Source organism: Homarus americanus, unplaced genomic scaffold (genome assembly GCF_018991925.1).
Source record: "Homarus americanus isolate GMGI-L3 unplaced genomic scaffold, GMGI_Hamer_2.0 scaffold22250, whole genome shotgun sequence".
In the NCBI taxonomy this organism is placed as follows: domain Eukaryota; kingdom Metazoa; phylum Arthropoda; class Malacostraca; order Decapoda; family Nephropidae; genus Homarus; species Homarus americanus.
In genome coordinates this window covers 2,694,189-2,718,394 of record NW_024741189.1, presented here as the reverse complement: position 1 = coordinate 2,718,394, position 24,206 = coordinate 2,694,189, and the positions used below count along the sequence as shown (strand labels likewise).

At 37.4% G+C, this 24,206-nt stretch overlaps 2 protein-coding genes across 2 annotated transcripts in view; one reads left to right on the top strand and one right to left on the bottom strand.

The window, feature by feature from the left end:
* The window catches only part of LOC121875754 (ketimine reductase mu-crystallin-like), a 59,077-nt gene extending 52,840 nt beyond the window's left edge, over positions 1-6,237 (bottom strand). The window contains exon 1 of the mRNA XM_042380436.1: positions 6,172-6,237. The gene's annotated coding sequence lies outside the window, so the exon portion shown is untranslated. The remainder of the gene's footprint in view (positions 1-6,171) is intronic.
* A 3,577-nt stretch (positions 6,238-9,814) lies between these two features.
* The window catches only part of LOC121875636 (histone-lysine N-methyltransferase 2C-like), a gene marked incomplete in the record, with an annotated part of 92,316 nt that continues 77,924 nt past the window's right edge, over positions 9,815-24,206 (top strand). Inside the window, 1 exon segment of the mRNA XM_042380247.1 lies at positions 9,815-9,959.

Here is a 24,206-nt window from a genome sequence, read left to right as displayed (position 1 = left end):
AAAAATTTATAATAGCATTCACTGAAACATGGATAAACCTAGACTCACGTGAGTTACCTGTCGAATACCGAATTGCAGGTTACAAATTATTCATACCGATAGGCAAATTAGGAAAGGAGGCAGAGTAGCAATCTATGTCAGGGATAATCTGAAATGTGAAATAAATAAGGTAATAACAACAGAACGAAATACGGAGACAATTTGGATAGAATTAATCGATGGTAGGGAAAAATTAATCACAGGTGTAATATATAGACCTCCTAATCTTGATAGAGTTAATGAGCGACTTATTTGGGATGAAATGCGCAGGGCTTCCATACATAGCAAAGTCTGTATAGTGGGCGACTTTAACTTTAGCCAAATAGAGTGGATTGACCTTACGGGTAACTAAGAATTAGATGATTTTCTTGAAACAATCCAGGACTGTTTCCTAAGCCAACATATAACCGAACCCACCCGGGGTAATAATATACTCGATTTCGTTCTGTCAAACAGAGAAAACCTCATTAGTCATGTCGAGGTAGGGAACGAACTTGCTAACAGCGATCACAAAGAAATAAGATTTCAGTTAGAATTTCAGGGCAGCTGCAAGGAAAATTCCACTAAAGTCCAAGATTTCAGAAGGGCAAACTTTGATAGTTTGAAGAGGCAGCTGAGAGAAGGGGTATCACGCTTGGGGGTGAACTACATGACCTCACATGAGGTGACTTCTAACAATGTACCCACAGAGGGCGACCTCACCTTACCGGGAGACCTGATAATGAGATCTGAGGTTGCCGAGTTCCATAACAATTTAAATAATGAGTTACTTAATGCACAAAGGCAGAAAATACCATACAGAAAACTCAGATCAGACAACAATGACCCTAAATGGATAAATAATTATTTAAAGAATATCATTGGACAAAGGAAGGCTATAGGTAGGAGAATATATCGTGGTGAAGTTTACCTCCGAGATTATTATAAGGTATTGGCCGGTAGGGTTAAGACTGAGATAAGGAAAGCAAAGAGGAATAATGAACTGAAGGCAGCAAGGGAGGCAAAGTCAAACCCCCAAAGGTTTCTATCAAATGTATCAAACTAAAACACGAGAAAAGATTGGACCAACACAGTCAGATACCAGCGAGCTAACTGATAACGACGGAGAAATGAGCAATAATCTGAATAAATATTTTTCAAGAGTTTTCACCACCGAAAATTTAAATGCAATACCCGAGGCACCGACTCTATACAGAGACAGTGAAGAAAATAGATTAAGCGAGATAGTAGTGACTAGTAACAATGTTAGTAAGCAAATAGACAAACTAAAGCCTAATAAGTCACCAGGTCCCAATGAAATATTTGCCAGAGTATTAAAGGAATGTAAGGAAGAGCTTAGTATGCCCTTAGCAAAGCTGTTTAACATGTCCTTAAAAACGGGTGTAGTACCAGAATCCTGGAGGATAGTGAATGTAATACCGATTTTCAAGAAGGGAGATAGATCACTCTCTCCTAACTACCGACCAATCAGTCTAAAATCAATTATAGGCAAATTACTGGAAAAGCACAAGTAAACAATGTGTTTTTGCTCGTAACAAGGCTAATAGAGTACTGTACTTGGGTTCATACAAAGGAGTGTTAGTTACAAGACTAGCGAGGTCATCTTAAAACTATATCTTGTGCTTGTGAGACCTCACTTGGATTACGCACTTCAATTCTGGTCACCATATTACAGAATGGATATAGAATCCTTGGAAAGAATTCAGAGGAGAATGACAAGACTAATCCTGGGCATTAGGAACCTTGAGTACAGAGACAGGTTAAAGCATCTTAAGTTGTACGTCCTCGAGAGACGTAGAGTGAGGGGCGATATGATCGAGGTGTATAAATGGAAGTCAGGGCTGAACAAGGGGACATTACAATGGTACTCAAACTATTCAATCAGGAGCGAACTCGTAACAATGATTTTAAATTAGACAAATTTAGATTTAGGTGCAAAAAGGTAAACATTGGTTTGGAAATAGAGCAGTGGACGAGTGGAACAAGTTGCCAAATATCATCATTAATGCGAATACGCCAATAGGCCCGCTGCAGTTTCCTCCATTCTTATGTTCTTATGATTAATTGCTGTCTCAGTTGTTTCTCTTAGGCTACTATTGACAACACAACATACATATATTGTTTATCATTTTTTTTATTATTTCTTTATGGTTCTTTATTATTATTATTATTATTATTATTATTATTATTATTATTATTATCATTATTATTATTATTATTATTAATTCTAAAAATATTTTATTATTCTATTTTAAATTTTGCATTTTGTATTCGAAATTTTATTTACTATGGATTATTATTATTATTTTTATTTTTATTAATATATTATTATTTCTATTTTTAATTTTGTATTTTATTTTAAATTTTATTTACTATGGATTATTATTATTATTATTATTATTATTATTATTATTATTATTATTTTATTTATTATTATTTATTGGGCACCCCCTATACATCCTTGTGTAAGGTGAAGCAGAGAAGCGTTTACAGCGCCCAACAGGGAAGCATGCTAAGTTCATGCATGCCTTTATGTTGTAGTGGACGTCTCCCCTACAAACTGCGTAGCTGCATCCCACCTGCGACGCCTTCCCTAGCAACCAAACGAGCGGCGTCACCAGATGCTACCGTATCCTAGCAACCGAGCCAAAGACCGGTTACTTCTCGGGTTTTCCCAACATGACTCATAGATGACTCACGGCTGCTGGGTATATAAGCTCTGTCTCTCCATTGAGATTCATTCTGGCCTCACTTCTACAATACGCAACACCTCCTCCTCCGCCGCTGCCTGGCGGCCCTCGCCTCTCCTCCGCCTGCCTGGCGGTCCTCGCTCCCGCCAGCGAGCTTGGCGACCCACCAGCTGTCCTTCTCTGAGCTTCCTCACCAACCAGCTCTCATTCTGGCCATTCTACTTGAACACGCAACACCTCCTCCAGCAAGCTCCACGCTGTCCAGCATTCATTCAACCAGGAGGCCAGCAACAGGCAACATCTTCTCTAACGAAGCTCCTGCACATCTACCTCCTTCAACACGCTACTCACCGAACGTCTCTACTGAGCAGCTCCTCACCACACGGCACCTCCAGCACCAGACTGTCTATCATATAACTTATATTATACGAGAAAACCACCTTAGAGTTTCCATCCATCCTGAGTGCTAGACAACATTATACCACGAATTCCTACAAATGGTGACTCCCGGAGATTAGCACTCACACAGGATGGAGGAGACACTGATCACGCTCCCAGTCTTCAAGCAGCATAGAAGAATGGCTTATCCACACAGAAGCAGCTCTGTTACTCTAAGCAGACACCAGCTCCTCTTCCTGCCCCAAGCACCACATCCTGACGACCCCAGCACACCCGTCCTGCCTCAGACGCCGACCCCGGCCCAGCAGTAACCCCTGCCGCCCCTGACGCGGCCTCTGTTCCTGAGTGCGGACCCACACACCCCTCTTTTCTCCCTCAGGTACTCCCTGCTAATGTCCTGCACCCTGCTGCTGTCGTGGACCCAGCTGCTGTCACGAGCCCTAATCCGCTTCTGCTGACGCAGCCCCTGCTCCTGACCCAGGCCCACACACCCCAGCAGGCGCATCTGACGACTCAGTACCTGCCGTGAGGGAAGCACACAACATCCATCGCCTCCACACACCCCTCTTTTCTCCCTCAGGTACTCCCTGCTAATGTCCTGCACCCTGCTGCTGTCGTGGACCCAGCTGCTGTCACGAGCCCTAATCCGCTTCTGCTGACGCAGCCCCTGCTCCTGACCCAGGCCCACACACACCCCAGCAGGCGCATCTGACGACCCTGTACCTGTCGTGAGGGAAGCACAACATTCATCGCCTCCACACACCCTTTTTCTCCCTTCTCCCACAGATAGTGTGTATATTGACAGTTGTAATCAGCGACCAGGCTCATTCACGCCATCGCCGTTGTCTCACATGAGGCATGCACCGCCCGGTCTGCCTCACATGTGCTAAGCAACTCTACAGACAACAAGTCTCCTACACCGCCTGGAGGGAAGGGGGAGTATTGTAGTGGACGTCTCCCCTACAAACTGCGTAGCTGCATCCCACCTGCGACGCCTTCCCTAGCAACCAAACGAGCGGCGTCACCAGATGCTACCGTATCCTAGCAACCGAGCCAAAGACCGGTTACTTCTCAGGTTTTCCCAACATGACTCATAGATGACTCACGGCTGCTGGGTATATAAGCTCTGTCTCTCCATTGAGATTCATTCTGGCCTCACTTCTACAATACGCAACACCTCCTCCTCCGCCGCTGCCTGGCGGCCCTCGCCTCTCCTCCGCCTGCCTGGCGGTCCTCGCTCCCGCCAGCGAGCATGGCGACCCACCAGCTGTCCTTCTCTGAGCTTCCTCACCAACCAGCTCTCATTCTGGCCATTCTACTTGAACACGCAACACCTCCTCCAGCAAGCTCCACGCTGTCCAGCATTCATTCAACCAGGAGGCCAGCAACAGGCAACATCTTCTCTAACGAAGCTCCTGCACATCTACCTCCTTCAACACACTACTCACCGAACGTCTCTACTGAGCAGCTCCTCACCACACGGCACCTCCAGCACCAGACTGTCTATCATATAACTTATATTATACAAGAAAACCACCTTAGAGTTTCCATCCATCCTGAGTGCTAGACAACATTATACCACGAAATCCTACAATGTCTCATGAGTTAATGGCGTAGAAGCCTGAAGAGTCAATTTTTTTTTTTTTTTTTTTTATGTCTAAGCAAGTTATTGGAAGCTCCAACAACTTGTCCCTGAATACGAATTCTCAACTTTCGATTTACAGCAGGTACCTACATTGCTGCTAGGTGAACAGGGACTAAGGGAGGCTGGGAAGTGTGTCCGAACAACTTTCCACTGGCCCGGAAATCGAACCTGTGACATCTTGCTTGCGAAGCAAGAGCGGTACCTTCTACCAACCGGCGCCCCTACTATTATTATTATTATTATTATTATTATATTTTCGCCACCAGGCTGCGATGTGGGTCAGTGACCTATGCCAGGGTGGGCTAATCCCCATAAAAATAAATAAATATCCATCACTACCAACAGTTAACATTCGTTAAGGTAATTATTTTACTTCTCGTTTAAGCTATAAAATAAAGTTATCGTGGTTTGTAGCATCTGTTTTCTCGTTGTAGTCCAAAATGATGGTATTGTAGTGGATATTTCCCCTACAACTACCGTTTGTGCTGACCAGCCGATCCCTTGTCGAGTTCCCCAGCCAAAGCCTCGTGGTCTGACAGAGCGGAGTCGGCTATCAAGCCACTCCTACCTCCGCTACATAAGCTCTCAACCTCGCCGTGAACTCCCGCCTTCTACCTACAGCCCCGTAACACGCAACACCTCCTCTGAGCAAGTTCCTCACCAACCAGCTCCCTCAGCAAGCTCCTCACCCAACAGGACCTCTGAGCAAGCTTCTAAACACGCAGCAACTTCCCAGCACCAAACTGCACTGTACATTCAATATAATATATATACAGAAAATACATTGTGAGTTTCCTTTCTCCAACCCATCCTGAGTGTGAGACCACATCACGATACCCCCACAGTATAACAGTTAACAATGTGTCAAACAAAGCTGAATTTCGGTAATAATTGTAGGAAACCCGCTGTACTGTACACAGAACTGTCTTCCCCAGACTGACCTTGGTAGTGCTGCACAACTGTATAACTACCCCATGCCAATTACTGCACCATGCAAAACGGCCCGAATGCTAAGTCTATTTTTTTTAATTAACACGACACGCCAACCCTTCAGAACAAATCTAGGTCTTAACAATGTACACTTGTCTTTTTTTATTAGTAGTAAAACGGCGACTTTACTAAGAATTTCGACAGCCTATAGAAGTAACATTGTATATTAAGAGTTGTATTATTACTTGTAATTGTTGGTGGATTAGTGTCATAATTAGTAACATAATGACGTCAACGACAACATAGTATCGGTTTGTTTCCCTTTTTTATGATTTTTTAACAAGATTTATATGAGGAATTTTATAGGAACTACAATTTTACCCTTCTCGATTATCACAAAGTTATTTTCTTTTTCAATCAACCTTAATCCAGCTTAAAATAATGCGTTATATGTTCCAAATATTGTACCTTGAGATGAGATGCAGACGTCGTACAGATGAGGGCAGTAGTGTTAGTGGCTCTACCCCTCACTGTGTGGCCTCACCTGCCCAGTAGCGTGAGCTTGCATGAATCTTAGCTGTAATCAGTGCATTCCGTATTTTGTTTGTGCTCACCGAATTTAAAAAAAAATATTCGCAAATCTATTAATAAAAATCGTGTTTATTTATTCCGGTTAAAAACAACCTATAAAAAGTTTTATGTTGTGTGGGACTAACTAATTCTCACCTCATCTTGCGTGGATACTATCGTGTTATTCTCCGGTCGGTTAGAATAGTAACCTATGAGTTCCTGTATAGTGCTCTTTTCGTTAATCTTTCGAAATGCATCATATCGTCTTAACAAAACTTACTTTCACACCGGGCAGCGAGCGAGCCGATCTTTTGGTGAAGAAGATAAATGAAAAGGAAAAGTAATCAGAGACGTGACCGATCACCCAAGCGGCTAACGAGCCGATCAATGGCGAAGAGGATAAAAGTAAAAGTAAAGTTGTATCCTGGGCCAATACTCCACACGGGCGGTACTATGAGATCATCAACTGTTCCCATCCACCAAAACGTCACCATTTGTTTCCCTAGACACGTCTTTCTCTTGATACACATTTATATATGACGTAACACTTGATTTCCATTCGTTGACATGTCCACTGCATTTGTTTATCATACGGCCCGGTCACAGCTACGAGAGAAGGAGGCTGATGGTCTCTATTGGATCCCTCCATTGTTCTTTATAAGTCTTGTACAGGATTATTTTAAAGCTTAGCATTTTGTTCTTGCTTCCACGGCTGGTGTACTGTTTCATAGGTCTACCACCACCACAGCTTCAGCTGGTGCAGTTCCATAGGTCTACCACCACCACAGCTTCAGCTGGTGGGTGCACTGTTCCATAGGTGTACCACCACAGCTTCAGCTGGTGGGTGCACTGTTCCATAGGTGTACCACCACAGCTTCAGCTGGTGGGTACACTGTTCCATAGGTCTACCACCACAGCTTCAGCTGGTGCAGTTCCATAGGTCTACCACTACAGCTTCAGCTGGTGCACTTGTAATAGCCCCTGTTTCATGAACAAAATGATTATATAAATGGGTTAATTACAGATTGATTTATATACATAATCACTCCCTGTAACTTTCCACAGACTATAAGGTGTCATGTTCATGTCACGTGATTGGTAGCTTCCTTGAGGTGCGGCCAGTGACTGCTTAGATCAGCATTGAGAAGCCAGCGCCCTGGGGGCATTGTTCCTCAACGACTCACACAAGTCGGACGTATTTAAGCAGGTCTATTTACATAGCCTCCGTCCTTCTCTTAACACTTATAATTACAGTGATAAGCTACGGTTGATTTACACTTTGGAATTATATCAATAGCAGTTCCTAAATAAATGGATAACAGACAATTGGGTTTCGCTACTAAAACCCAATATAATATAAACGTTCCACACTGTTCCATAGGTCTACCACCACCATCACCACAGCTTCAGCTGGTACACTGTTCCATAGGTCTACCACCACCATCACCACAGCTTCAGCTGGTACACTGTTCCATAGGTCTACCACCACCATCACCACAGCTTCAGCTGGTACACTGTTCCATAGGTCTACCACCACCATCACCACAGCTTCAGCTGGAGATGAGCTGTCGGCCTCTTCCCTATTACAATGATGATCCGAATGCTAAAACTCGTGGAAGGAGCTGCAGGCTCTTATATTGGAGATCACAAGCCGGAAGATGTCGTCATTAATCTGGGTGTGTCTGGTCAGGTGTACAGGCTGGAGGGTAGCTTCTTGAGTAACACGGTCATGTCACCGGGTTAAGCTAATCACGTGGAACAAATTGAGTGTTGAAACAATGAAAGGCATTCTGACTGTACAGTACAACTTCCGAGAAACATCTTGCAGTGACTTCTATACCTTTCTAAAGACCAATCAGCCAATACTGAAAAAGATCCGATCAACAGAAAAGTATGCATGGGCACATAAAGTTGAAGAAGACTGCAACTAAGGGAATGAAGATATTCAGCCTTAAGCAAAGGTATTTTTTTAAGACTTCTATACATTAAAAACACAATGCAATACAGTACACCGATACTGGTGTGTATATATATATATATATATATATATATATATATATATATATATATATATATATATATATATATATATATATATATATATATAAATGCTATGCAAATATGCAAAATTAATTGTCACGACTGCTTGAAGGTTACATAGCGCCAAGTGTGCCCCGGGCGGGGGGCGCAGGATGTCTTCGGGACGTCCCCTTTATGTCAACCTTACATGGAAGGATCCTACACAGGTCACTGGCCTCCTTCCCTCGCCATGGCCTCCTCTAGTGGGGGGCCTTTAGGTAAATAAGGTAAACACTCGAAACATCTGTTTCAAAATTGCCGAATGTTTTAAAAATTCTTAAATGGCGCAGCGCGGTTTTGAAAAAAAAGTTATATTTTAATATAAGGTGAAATAATAACAACTGTTGTTAGTTACGTCATTAAACGCGCAGGCTATACTGTACTGTACACCCTCGCTGAGGTGAATGATCCCAGTTTTTACGACGGTCACAGAGATATATATATACTGAACGATAACCTATGACAGAGATTCACAGTAAAATAGAGTATAAATACTTTTAGTTATGATGTACAGCTGAAATATAAGATTATTTTCATTGCACACCAAAACTCAGAACAAATGAACTGCTGGGAGTTTCTTTAATGGCGACTGTGGTAGCGGCACAGTTTCACTTTGTTTTCGTCAAGGTCAGACAAGTTTAAACAGCCTAGGTTCATATTGAAGCATTGTTCCTATAACATTAATACGAGTGTACTAATAATACTCCGTTATATAACTGGATAGAAGTAATTAAATCTTTTATTTTCATCATACCTGAAAACAAAGAAAACAATGTTGCTATGTATTACTTGATGACGCTAATTACTATATAGTTATTTTTTACTTTTATACATATAATCGTAAGAGAAAATAATTAATATAAAATAATACACACAGGTTGATATAGAACCTTAATGAGAAAACTGATGACAAGAGCTTATCAGATATTACGAGATATGAATAATGATATCTCGAGTCTTCCCTTGCCTCATACTTCTATAAGTATTTGTTGAAAAATGTTAAAATAATGGTAAATAATGGTAGTTTATAAGAGAAGATGGCCAGGAGTCATACATTAGCTGAGCCCTCTGTGAAGAACCTCGTGTATTGCTACGCCTTAATATCGAACCTGTCCCATCGTAGACACTTATTGAAATAGTTGTCTACCTAACACGTATGTTGTAAAAAAGAAAGAATTTCTATAATAAGTTTCCAATTTAAAACTTTATAAAAACCAATAGTCTCATTATGAAAGTTATTTAAATTTTGAACTACTTACCAGCGCGGTGTTGACTTAGTCCTTCGAACACCTCTGGGATAATCAATAGACGAAACAACCATCTCCGATCCTCTAAATGTAGTGGCTAAAAGAAGACAAAAGACCATCGGTACATACCTCTAATCCGCTTCTTGGTGTTGAGTCTTATAGTTGAACACTAAGTCATGTGCATCACGGCGTCCCGATTAATCCGAGAATAGAGATCAGTTTACATGTAGCCGTGTCGGCTTGTTGTTGGTGTATATTATACATATATGTCTCAAATATGGATTTTTTATTGAAATTTGATTATACATTCTAAAATAATGGATTACAGTGAATCGTCAAGACACCAAAGAAGTTTAGAAGGTAAGTGGTAGAGCTGTTGAGGAATAAAGTAAGAAAATAGAGTTTGTTTACATCAGTATGGAGGTCTGGGCTAACGTCAACAGTTAATAACTTTAACCTTAACTTATCTCTTAACTCCCTGAGGCATTAATCCACTAACACGGTGTACCAGACCTGAGGAATGATTTAACCCAAGAACAATATATATATCTTACTTTATTGAGAAACAAAATACAGGTGTAAACGGGAGCACGACGACAGTGTCTTGTATAAGGTATTAAGTTAATTGGTCTCAGTGTGTTGTGTGTGGTTAATGGTGGTTGTTGTGGTAGGTTGGTCTCAGTGTGTTGTGTGTGGTTAATGGTGGTTGTTGTGGTAGGTTGGTCTCAGTGTTGTGTGTGGTTAATGGTGGTTGTTGTGGTAGGTTGGTCTCAGTGACTGTTGTGTGTGGTTAATGGTGGCTGTTGTGGTAGGTTGGTCTCAGTGACGTGTTGTGTGTGGTTAATGGTGGTTGTTGTGGTAGGTTGGTCTCAGTGACCTGTTGTGTGGTTAATGGTGGTTGTTGTGTTAGGTTGGTCTCAGTGATGTGTTGTGTGTGGTTAATGGTGGTTGTAGGCATGGGGGCCATTGGCTTTTATTTTCATGGTAATTTTTTGGTCACATGGCCACCAATATTATTTATGGAGTGTACCTATTGAGAGTAAAACAAGGAAGGAAACAAGTTCAATGTAACTTATTAGGGTCATTATTCGTTTTAGCACACCCGCCAATTTTTTCACGAGATGTTTGATTTCTGTTGTATTATGATGTGTTTTGTTCAGATCTGACCTTCGTTAACATGGGAAACGTGTCATTAAAAAAAAAAAGATGCAAGTTATCCTTGATCAAAAATGGCTATTTCCCATAAAAACTAAGGTGAGATCTGAATAAAGTACATCAGAAACCGAACATCTAGACCCCTAACTTTCAATAAATTAACCTACCTTAACCTAACCTCGCCTAACCCCTGTGGGGGGGCCCTAAGCCCTGCGAGGAGCCATAACCCCAGCGCCTCACGGCTCCATACAGCTTGCGGTGGGACAAGAAATGGTAGGTGGAGATTTATTGATCTAATTTCTTGGGCGTTCCTCACTTGTGCAATTTTTCTGAAAGAAACAAATATTCAAGAGGCTTCAAGGGTTAAGGAATGTATATATGAGGTAGAAATTGCCTAAAAGTAAGTGTTTATATATGATTTGAAGTAAAAAGAGCATAAGAATGGAGGAAACTGCAGCGGGCCTATTGGCCCATACTGGGCAGTCCCATTTACACCCAACCCCTATTGCTCATATATCCATCCAACCTATGTTTGAAGCTATCTAGCATATTCGAGTTAATGATGATGTTTGGTAACTTTTTCCACTCGTTCACTACTCTACAGTCGACCCTCGTTAATTCGGACCCCTTTAATCCGGATTTCGGATAATTCGGACAAAATCTGAACAAACTTTTTTTTTTTTTTTTAGATTTGTAGGAATATTACGTACGCAGACCTTAAGCTAAAATGCTGGTGCATGATGGGAAGGGCGAGGAGCAACTTATAGCTTCAGACATGAAAAATATTTACCATTTACTGCCAGTAAACAATGGAAACATAAAATATGTACCAATTAGTAATGAAAAGTTGTGCAGTTCCTTCAGCAAATGAAGCTCACCAACTACAATAGGCTAAATTACCTTACAACGTATTTCCAGTTGTCTATGTTGAAGTTCTTAGTACAGGCTAACTTATCATATCATATATACGGTATCACAGTTCTCATTGATCTACAAAAAATACTGGTAATAAAAACCTTTTCGATATTTCACACTTAATATAATACCCGGTCATCTACTTCAACCTCCTGTTGTTTACAACGACACATGACGCACCACCAGCTGTTGAGTATCAGCTAGACGGCACACGTGTTTTTTTAATCGTTTTCAGTTAAAAAACTGTTACATCACATGTATATTTTACCTTAACTGTGCCTGAATGAATATATTCTCGGAAATAAATAGTAGTTTTGCTGAAACGTGATGTATTTTAATGTAAAATAGGATAAAATACATGACGAAAACAAAAGACTTTACCTAACCTTCTGATGTTCAAGAGAAGTTACTCGTTTTTTTAATAGTTTTTGGTTAAAATACTGTTATATTACAATGGTACTTTATTCATACTGTGCTTGATATAATGTATTCACGGAAATGTAATATTTTTGCTGAAATGACGTACGTATTACAGTGGAAAGTTGGATAAAATCGTGCCGAAAACAATGACTTTGAAATATAATGCAATATTAACCCCTAAATCGGTTAATTCGGACAATTGGCTAAAACGGACACCCTTCCCCCCCTATTAGTCCGAATTAACGAGGGTCGACTGTATTTCCAAATCAACGTTTACCGATTTCGCACCTAAATCTAAATTTGTCTAATTTAAAAGCATTGTTATGAGTTCGCTCCTGGTTGGATAGTTTGAGTACCTTTGTAATGTCCCCTTTGTTTAGCCCTGACTTCCATTTATACACCTCGATCATATCGCCCCTCACTCTACGTCTCTCGAGGACGTACAACTTAAGATGCTTTAACCTGTCTCTGTACTCAAGGTTCCTAATGCCCAGGATTAGTCTTGTCATTCTCCTCTGAATTCTTTCCAAGGATTCTATATCCATTCTGTAATACGGTGACCAGAATTGAAGTGCGTAATCCAAGTGAGGTCTCACAAGCATAAGATATAGTTTTAGGATGACCAAGCTAGTCTTGTAACTAACACTCCTTGTTTCGAGCAAATACACATTGTTTACTTAGCTTAAGATTCCTACTTATCATTACTCCAAATCTTTCTCGCAGTTGGATTTCTCAATATCATCGTTGTTCATCTGGTATCTGGTTTCCCTGTTTACATCTACACTAAGTACTTTACATTTGTCCACTTTGAATTTCATCTGCCATTTTTTGGACCATTCAAAAAATTTGTTTAGATCTTCCTGTATTTTTGCAGAGTTCTCGTCAGATTTAATTACACGCCCTATTTTAGTGTCATCAGTAAATTTATTTATGTTTCTGTCTACTCCGATATCTATGTCGATTATGTATATAATAAATAATAATGGTCCAAGTACTGAGCCTTGGGGAACTCCACTAGTGACATTGCTCCAATCGGATTTAGTGCCGTTAATGCTCACTCGCTGTTTCCTGTCCTGTAACCACGCCCTAATCCATTTTAGAATATCTCCTCCTTTAATGCCACGAGCCTGCACTTTTCTAATTAGTCTTTCGTGGGGGACTCTGTCGAAGGCTTTGCTGAAGTCGAGACATACCACATCATAATTGTGACCCTCGTCCACTGATTCGAAAACTGATGAAAAGAATGTTAATGGATCAGTTAGACATGAATGCCCGCTTGTGAAGCCATGTTGGGAATCATTGATCAACGTGTGCTTCTCCAGGTGATTTCAAATAGAGTTTGAAATGATTGCGTCCAGTAATTTGCCTACAATTGATGTTAAACTGATTGGACGGTAGTTAGAGGATAGTGGTCTATCTCCCTTCTTGAAAATCGGTATTACATTCGCTATCCTCCAAGATTCTGTTACTACACCCGTTTTTAAGGACATGTTAAACAATTTTGCTGAGGGCATACTAAGCTCTTCCTTACATTCTTTTAATACTCTGGCAAATATCTCATCGTTACTATCTCGCTTAATTTATTTTCTTCACTATCTCTGTATAGAGTCGGTGCCTCGGGTATCATGTTTAAATTTTCGGTGGTGAAAACTATTGAAAAATATTTACCAGGTATTCAGATTACAGTATTGCTCATTTCTCTGTCGTTATCAGTTAGCTCGCCGGTATCTGACTGTATTGGTCCAATCTTTTCTCGTGTTTTAGTTTGATACATTTGAAAGAAACCCTTGGGGCTAAGCTTCGCCCCACTTGTTACCTTCAGTTCATTATTCCTCTTTGCTTTTCTTATCTCGGTCTTAACCCTACCGGCCAATACCTTATAATAATCTTGAAGGTAAACGGCTCCACGATTTATTCTCCTACCTATAGCCTTCCTTTGTCTAATAATATTCTTTAAATAATTATTCATCCATTTGGAGTCATTGATGTTTGATCTGAGTTTTCTGTATGGTATGTTCTGCCTTTGTGCATTAAGTAACTCATTATTTAAATTGTTGTGGAACTCGGCAACCTCAGATCTCGTTATCAGGTCTCTCGGTAAGGTGAGGTCGCCCTCTGTGGGTACATTGTTAGAAGTCACCTCATGTGAGATCATGTAGTACACCCCCAAGCGTACTACCCCTTCTCTCAGCTGCCTCTTCAAACTATCAAAGTTTGCCCTTCTGAAATCTTGGACTTTAGTGGAATTTTCCTTGCAGCTGCCCTGAAATTCTAACTGGAATCTAATTTCTTTGTGATCGCTGTTAGCAAGTTCGTTCCCTACCTCGACATTACTAATGAGGTTTTCTCTGTTCGACAGAACTAAATCGAGTATATTATTACCCTGGGTGGGTTCGGTTATATGTTGGCTTAGGAAACAGTCCTGGATTGTTTCAAGAAAATAATCTAATTCTTAGTTACCCGTTTGGTCAATCCACTCTATTTGGCTAAAGTTAAAGTCGCCCACTATACAGACTTTGCTATGTATGGAAGCCCTGCGCATTTCATCCCAAATAAGTCGCTCATCAACTCTATCAAGATTAGGAGGTCTATATATTACACCTGTGATTAATTTTTCCCTACCATCGATTAATTCTATCCAAATTGTTTTTGATTTCCGCTCAGTTTTTATTTCCTCTCTCTAAATATGAAGAGCTTGAATATTGGGTGACAACATTATCAAGTCATTACGTAACTCATACTGGTCTTTTTTTTGTGTGGTCGTGACTTTGTAAACAAATCTATCCAGAGTATCATTAACTTACAATAACATAACTAATTGTATATGCGTTGGCCAATGTTCTCGCTTTTTGTTGTTTTATGTCCTTATTACTACTGTATTTCATTCTTGATGTTGACATGTCAGAAGAAGAAATTCCTGACGATGTCACGATGTCAGCCACTCCATAGAACAAGTTCGTAATACCGGAAGAAGTACCAGAGAGGAGCCCCGAATTATATACTGTACACTAACTGATTTGTTTACAAAAAGCTGGAGCTGGAAAATCAATCTGTTTTTATGCCTGGTTATATTGTGTTGACATATGACCATTTTAAACGTTTACATCGCCCAGTTTATAAATTGAAACTGCCAAACCTATTAGCCTGTAATCTGTAAATTGCAATAAAGTTATTCTAAACCACATAGTGTGAAATATGTACTTGTAGTGCAATGATTGTACGATGGAATAACATACTTATGTAATGAGATGCAACCATTTTAAAGCCTCCATTACATTTCCCTATTTCAGTGTGCTTTCCTACAAGATTTACGTAAACTTTTTTTGTAATCACAGATAAAGTTAAAATGCATGGTATATACTGTCTACTGGCAACCTGTGGTGTAATGGTCAGCATTCTCTCCTCGCAAGTGAGTGGACCCGGGTTCGATCCCCGAGCAGGGTGAAACTATGGGCAAGTTTCTTTACGCTATTTGCCTCTGTCTACCCAGCAGTATTTGGGAATGTGGATGCTAATAGATTTGCGGATAGTGTTCCGGGGTAATGGTTAGCCAGTGTAGTTGCGAGTTGTCTGGTCTTCTCGGACTATTCCTTGACAGTGGATCATGCAGCTCGTTAACTTAGGGCGTGGTTGTTGTGTTGGCGACAACTTCTACATCTTAAAAAATTCACGTCTAGGTGGCCCTAGGGCCGGCCATCCTCGTTACACGAGAGGCATCCATTATACTGTATACTAATAGGTTTGGATTATCCCTTGAATTGCTGTAAGTAATCTTGGGAACGACTTATCTCGTGAGTTGGATACGAGATGACCCTAACCCGAGCTTCCTTCCATCCATTTGGGCTGAGAGGTTAGGTTAGCTTTGTCATAAAAAAAACACCTTAATAACTATCATTGTGTTGGCTGCCCACACACATGCATTAGGCTGCTGTACCAATAGACATTGACGTGTCGCATACGTCTGCTGTCCTGTACCTTTATCTTGCGTGCACATTTTATTATACTGGTAAGCCTTTTGGGGATTATTTAAGTGAAAGTGACTACTAAGCCTGGATTCCCCTGCTGGGTAGACTGGAAGCTACACAGCCGGGATGTAAAGTTAGGTTGGAAAAGTATCCTGATATATACCTAACTTTACCTTAACTTACCTAACTTTACTTTACCTAACTTTACCTTACCTTACCTAACTTTACCTTACCTTACCTAACTTTACTTTACCTTACCTAACTTTACTTTACCTAACTTTACCTTACCTTACCTAACTTTACTTTACCTTACCTAACTTTACTTTACCTTACCTAACTTTACTTTACCTTACCTAACTTTACCTTACCTTACCTAACTTTACCTTACCTAACTTTACTTTACCTTACCTTACCTTACCTTACCTAACTTTACCTTACCTAACTTTACTTTACCAACTTTTTACCTTTTTACCTTACCTAACTTTACCTTTTACCTAATCTTTACCTTACCTAACTTTACTATTTTACCTTACCTTTTACCTAATCCTTACCTTACCTAACTTACTTTACCTTACCTTACCTAATCCTTTACTCTACACCTTACCTTAACCCTTTACCTAACTTTTACTTTACTTTACCTTTACATTACCTTACCTAACTTTACTTTACCTAACTTTACTTTTACCTTACCTTACCTTACCTTACCTAATCCTTACTTTACCTAACAATACTTTTATTCCACTTTACCATACCTACTTATTTACTTTTTACCTTACCTTACCTAATCCTTACCTTACCTAATCTTTACTTTTACATTACCTACCTAATCTTTTACTCTTACCTAACCTTACTTACCTTACTTCCACTTACACTTACTTTACTCCACTCTAACTTTACCTTTTTACCTAACTTTATTTTACCTTACCTTACCTTCCTTACCTAACTTTTTTTACTTTTTACCTTACCTAACTTTACTTTACCTTACCTAACTTTACATTACCTAACCTTAATTTTACCTTACCTTACCTAACTTTTACCTTTACCTAATCCTTACTTTACATTACCTACCTTACCTAACTTTACCTTTCTCCAATCTTTACCTTTACCTTACCTAACTTTACTTTACCTTACCTACCTTTACCTAACTTTTACCTTACCTAACTTTTACTTTTTACCTTTACCTTTTACCTTACCTAACTTTACCACCTAACTCTTATTTTACCTTACCTTTACCTTACTAATCCTTTACCTTTACCTAACTCTTTACTTTTACTTACCTAATCTTTACCTTACCTTAACTAATCCTTACCTAACTTTACTCTTACTAACCTTTACCTTACCTAACTTTACCTTACCTAATTCTTACTTTACTTACCTAACTTTATTTACCTTACCTAACTTTACCTTTACCTTACCTAACTTTACCTTTACCTAACTTTTACTTTACCTTTACCTAATCCTTTACCTTACCTAACTTTACTTTACCTTACCTTACCTTACCTAATCCTTACCTTTACCTAACTTTACTTCTTACCTTACCTTTTTACCTTTTTACCTAATCCTTTACCTTACCTACCTAACCTTTAACTTACCTAACTTTACTTTTACTTACCTTACCTTACCTAATCCTTTACCTTACCTAACTTTTACATTACCTAACCTTAAATTTACCTCTACCTTACCTACCTAACTTTACCTTACCTAACTTTTACTTTACATACCTTACCTTACCTAATTTCCTTACTTAATCTTTTACTTCTTACCTTACCTAACTTTACTTTACCTTACCTAACTTTACTTTTACCTTACCTTTTTTCTTTAACTTTACCTAACCTAATTTTACTTTTACCTTACCTAACTTTTTAATTTTACCTAACTTTTACTTACTTTTTACCTTTTACCTTACCTAATTTTTACTTTTTACCTAACTCTTACTTTTACCTTACCTTACCTTACCTAACTTACCTTTTTACTTCTACCTAACTTTACCTTACCTAACTTTTACTTTACCTTACCTTACCTTACCTCACTTTTACCTTACCTAACTTTACTTTTACTTTTACCTTACCTTTTTACTACCTAACTTTACCTTTTACCTTACCTAACTTTTTACCTTTACCTAACTTTACTTTTTACCTTACCTTACCTAACTTACCTTACCTAACTTTACTTTTACCTTACCTAACCTTACCTAACTCTTTACCTTACCTAACTTTACCTTTACCTTTTACCTTACCTAACTTTTACCTTACCTAACTTTTACTTTACCTTTAATTTTTACTCTTATCTAACTTTTACCTTACTTTTACCTAACTTTTACTTCCTAACCTTTTACTCTTTACCTTACCTTTTACCTAACTTTACCTACCCATCCTTTTATTTTTACCTTTTACCTTACCTTACTCTAATTTTACCTTACTCTAACTTTACTTTACCTTACCTAATCCTTTACCTTACCTTAACTAACTACCTAACTTCAATTTAACTTTACCTTTACCTAACTTTACTTTTTACATTACCTAACTTTACTTTGCCTTACCTAACTTTTTACCTTACCTTACCTTACCTAATCCTTACCTTTACCTAACTTTTTACTTTACCTTACCTAACTTTAATTTTTACTCACTTTTTACTTTTACCTTACCTAATTCTTTTACCTAACTCTTTACTTCCTTACCTAACTTTACTTTACCTTTTTACCTAATCCTTACTTCCTACCTTAACTAATCCTTTACTACCTAATCCTTTACCTTTTACCTAACTTTACTCTTTACCTAACTTTACTTTTACCTTACCTAACTTTTTTACTTTACCTTACCTAACTTTACTTTACCTTTTACCTAACTTTTTTACCTTACCTTTAACTAACTTTACTCTAACTTTACCTTATTTTACCTAACTTTTTACCTTTACTCAACTTTTACTTTTACTCTTACCTAACTTTACTTTTACCTTTTACCTTACCTTACCTTAACTTTACCTTACCTAACTTACTTTACCTTACCTTACCTTTTACCTAATTTTTACCTTACCTAATCTTTTTACTTTACCTTACCTAACTTTACTTTTACCTTACCTAACTTTACTTTACCTTACCTTACCTTCCTAACTTTTACCTGATACCTAACTTTACCTTTTTACCTTACCTAACTTTACATTACCTAATCCTTACCTTACCTAACTTTACTTTACCTAACTTTACCTTTTACCTTACCTAATCCTTACTCTTAACCTAACTTTACTTTTACCTTTACCTAACTTTTACCTTACCTTACCTTATCTTAACTTTACCTTTTTACCTAACTTTACCTTACCTAACTTTTTACTTTTACCCATCTAACTTTTACCTTTACCTTACCTAACTTTACCTTACTCTAACTTTACTTTTTACCTAACTTTACTTTACCTTACCTAATCCTTACCATCTTTTACCTAACTCTTTACCTTACCTTACCTAACTTTACCTTACCTTACCTTTTACCTAATCCTTACCTTACCTAATTTTACCTTTTACCTAACTTTAATTTTTACCTTACCTAACTTTACCTTACCTAACTTTACCTTTAATTCTTTACCTAACTTTACCACCTTTTACCTTTTACCTTACCTAACTTTACCTTACCTAACTCTTATTTTACCTAATCCTTACCTTACCTAATCCTTACCTTACCTTACCTTACCTAACCTAACTTTTACCTAACCTTACCTTACCTAACTTCTTACATTACCTAACCTAACTTTTAACCTTACCTAACTTTACCTTTTACCTAACTTTACTTTACCTACCTAACTTTACCTTACCTAACTTTTATTACTTTTTACCTTTACCTAATCCTTTTTTACCTTACCTTACCTTTACCTAACTTTTACTTTACCTTACCTAACCTTATTACCTAACCTTACCTTTTACCTAACTTTACCTTTACCTACCTAACTTTTACTTTTACCTACCTTACTCTTACCTAACTTCTTTTTACCTAATCCTTACCTTACGTAATCTTACTTTTACCTTACCTAATCTTATTTTATATCTTTACCTACCTAACCTTTTTTACCTTACCTAACTTTACCTTTACCTAACTTTACCTTACCTTTACCTAACTTTACTTTTTACCTATTTTTAATTTTTACCTAATCCTATCTTTACCTTACTCTTTTACCTAACTTTACCTTTACCTAACCTTACCTTTTACCTTACCTAATCCTTTTACTTTTACCTTTACCTAACCTACCTTTTACCTAACTTTACCTTACCTAACTTTTACTTTACCTTTTTTACCTAACTTTTACTTCTTACCTAACTTTTTACTTTTTACCTTAACTTTATTCTTTTACTTTTTTAACTTACCTAATCTTACCTTTTTACCCAACCTTACTTACTTTACCTAATCCTTACCTTACCTAACCTTATTTTTACCTTACCTAATCCTTTACCTTACCCTACCTAACTTTATCATTTATTTACCTAACCTTACTTACCTTAACTTTCCTTACCTAACTTTACCTTACCTTTACCTAACTTTACTTTATTTCCAATTTTTACTCCTACCTAACTTTAATTTTACCTTACCTTTTACCTTAATCCTTACCTTTTACCTAACCTACCTTTTACCTTACTCTAACTTTACTTTTTACCTTTACCTAACCTTTTACCTACCTTACTTTTCATTACTTAACTTTTTATACCTTTACCTAACTTTTACTTTTACCTAACTTTGCTTTTACCTAACTTTTACCTTACTTTTAACTTACCTAACTTTTACTTTACCTAACCTTACTTTTACTTTACTTAATCCTTTTTACATTACCTAACTTTACATTACCTAACCTTACCTTACCTTATCCTTACTAACTTACTCACCTAACTTTATCTTTTTACCTAACCTAACTTTTTACCTTACCTAACTTTATCTTTTACCTAACCTTACTTTACCTAACCTAATCCTTTACCTTATTACTTCAATTTTTACCTTTTACCTAACTTTACTTACCACCTAACCTTTACCTTTTACCTTACCTAACTTTACTTTACCTTTACCTAACCTTACTCTTACCTAACTTTTACCTTACCTTAACTAACTTTATTAATTCTTACCTTACCTAATCCTTTTACTCTTACTCTAATCTTTACCTTACCTAACGTTACTTTACCTTACCTAACTTTACTTTTACCTACCTAACTTCTTTACCTACCTTTTACCTAATTTTACCTTACCTAACTTTTATTTTACCTACCTAACTTTACCTTTACCTAACTTTACTTTACCTTTACCTTACCTTACCTAATCCTCTTACCTTACCTAACTCTTTTACCTTACCTTACTTCCTTTACCTTACCTAACTTTACTTTACCTTACCTAATCTTTAATCTTACCTAACTTTACTTTTTACCTTTACCTTACCTTACCTAATCCTTACCTACCTAATCCTTTTACATTACCTAACCTTACCTAATCCTTTACCTTTTACCTTACCTAATCTTTACTTTTACCTAATCTTTTATTTTTACATTACCTTTTACTTTACCTAATCCTTTAATTTTTACCTAACTTTACTTTCATCTTTACCTAACTTTTACTTTTACCTTTACCTAACTTTTACCTTTACCTTACCTTACCTAACTCTACTCTAACCTTTTACTTCTTACCTTTACCTAACTTTACCTTCACCAACTTTATTTTACCTTTTATTCTTTTACCTTTACCTAACTTTACCTTTACCCAACTTTATTTTTACTCACCTTTTTACCTTTTACCTAACTTTACTTACCTTTACCTAACCTTACCTTACCTAATCCTTACTTTAATTCCTTACCCTTTACCTTACCTCACCTGATCTTACCTAACTTTACTTTTACTCTTACCTTACCTTTATTTTACCTAACCTTACCTTACCTTACCTAATCCTTTACTCTTTACCTTATCCTTTACTTTTACATTACCTAATCCTTTACTCTTACCTAACTTTACCTTTTTACCTTTTACCTTACCTAATCCTTTACCTTTACCTAACTTTTGTTTTACCCATTTTTTTTACCTCTTTTAACTTTACCTTACTTTACCTAACTTTATTACCTAACCTTTACTCTGCCTTACCTTACCTAATTTACTTCCACCTAACTTTACTTTTTACCTTTTTACCTTACCTTTACCTAACTTTACCTTACCTAACTTTATTTTTACTCCTTACCTAATCCTTTACCTTACCTTAACTAATCCTTACCTAACTTGCTCTTACCTAATCCTTACTCTTACCTTATCCTTACTTTACATTACCTAACTCTTTACTTTTGCTTACCTAACTTTTACTTTTTACCTTACCTTTACCTAACTCTTACTCTTACCTTAACTTTTTTACTTTTACCTTACCTAACTTCCTACCTTACCTAACTTTATTTCTTACCTTTTACCTTACCTTTACCTAATCCTTACCTTTTACCTAACTTACTTTACCTTACCTAACTTTACCTTACCTTAACTAACTTTTACCTAACTTTTACCTACCTAACTTTACTCTTACCTAACTTATTTTATTCTCACCCATCCTTTACTTTTACCTACCTAACTTTTTACCTTTTTTACCTTACCTAACTTTACCTTTTTACCTTACCCATCCTTTACCTTAACTTTACCTTACCTTTACCTTACTTTGCCTTTTTTACCTAATCCTTTTTACTTTTTACCTACCTTATCCTAATCCTTTTAAATTTTACCTACCTTTCTCTTACCTACCTTATCCTTACTTTACTCCATACTCCTTTTTTACCTTAACTTTACCTTACCTAATCCTTTTACTTTACCTTTACCTTAACTTTAACCTTACCTTTACCTAACTTTACCTTTACCTTTTTACCTTACCTTTTACCTTAATCCTTACCTGACCTTACCTTACTCTTACCTTACCTTACCACTCTAATCCTTACTACCTAACTTTACCTTTACCTAATCCTTTACTTTTATCTTAACTCTTACCTACCTTACCTAACTTTTACCTTACCTTAACTTTTTTACTTTTTACCTTACCTAACTTTTACCTTACCTTTTAACTTTATCTATCTTACCTACCTAATCCTTACCTTACCTTACTTTACTTTTACCTTACCTAACTTTACTTTACCTTACCTAACTTTACCTTTTACCTAACTTTTACCTTTTACCTAACTTTACTTTTACCTTTACTCTAATCTTACCTTACTCTTACCTTACCTTTACCTTACCTAATCCTTACTTACCTCTTACCCTTACTCTAACTCATCACCTTTACCTATCCTTACCTTACCTAACTTTACTTTTACCTTACCTATCCTTTACCTTTACCTAATCCTTTTACTTTACCTTACCTAACTTTACCTTTTTACCTAACCTTACATTTTTACCTAACTTTACTCTTACCTACCTTAACTTTTACCTTACCTAACCTTAATTTTACCTTACCTTTTACCTAACCTTATCTTACCTAACCTTACCTTTTACCTAACTTTTACCTTACCTAACCTAACTTTTACTTTACCTAATCTTTACTCTACCTAATCCTTACTCTTTTTACCTTACCTAATCTTACCCACCTTAACTTTACTCTTACCTTTTACCTAATCCTTACCTTTACATCTTTACCTACCTAACTTTACTTTTACCTAACTCAATTTTTACCTAACCTTTTTACTTTTACCTAACTTTTACCTTTTTACCTTTTACCTAATCCTTTACTTTACCTAATCCTTATTTCTTACCTAACTTTACCTTTACCTAATCCTTTACCTTACCTAACCTTACTCTAACCTTACCTTACCTTATCTTACCTTACCTCACCTTACCTTACCTTTGCCTTTTACCTTTATCTTACCTTACTTTACCTTACCTAACCTAATCTTACCTTACTTACCTTTACTTACCTTACCTTACCTTCACCTTACCTACCTCAATCTTACCTTACCTTACCTTATACCTTACCTTACCTTACCTAACTTTATCTTACTCCACCTAACTTTACCTACCACCTTACCTTTACCTAACCTACCTTTACCTAACTTTACCTTACTTCTTACTTTTTACCTTATCTTACTTTTTTACCTTACTCCTACTCTAACCTAACCTAACTTTACCTACCTTTACCTTTTATTTACCTTCTTGATAGTAGAGATTGTTAAATTATC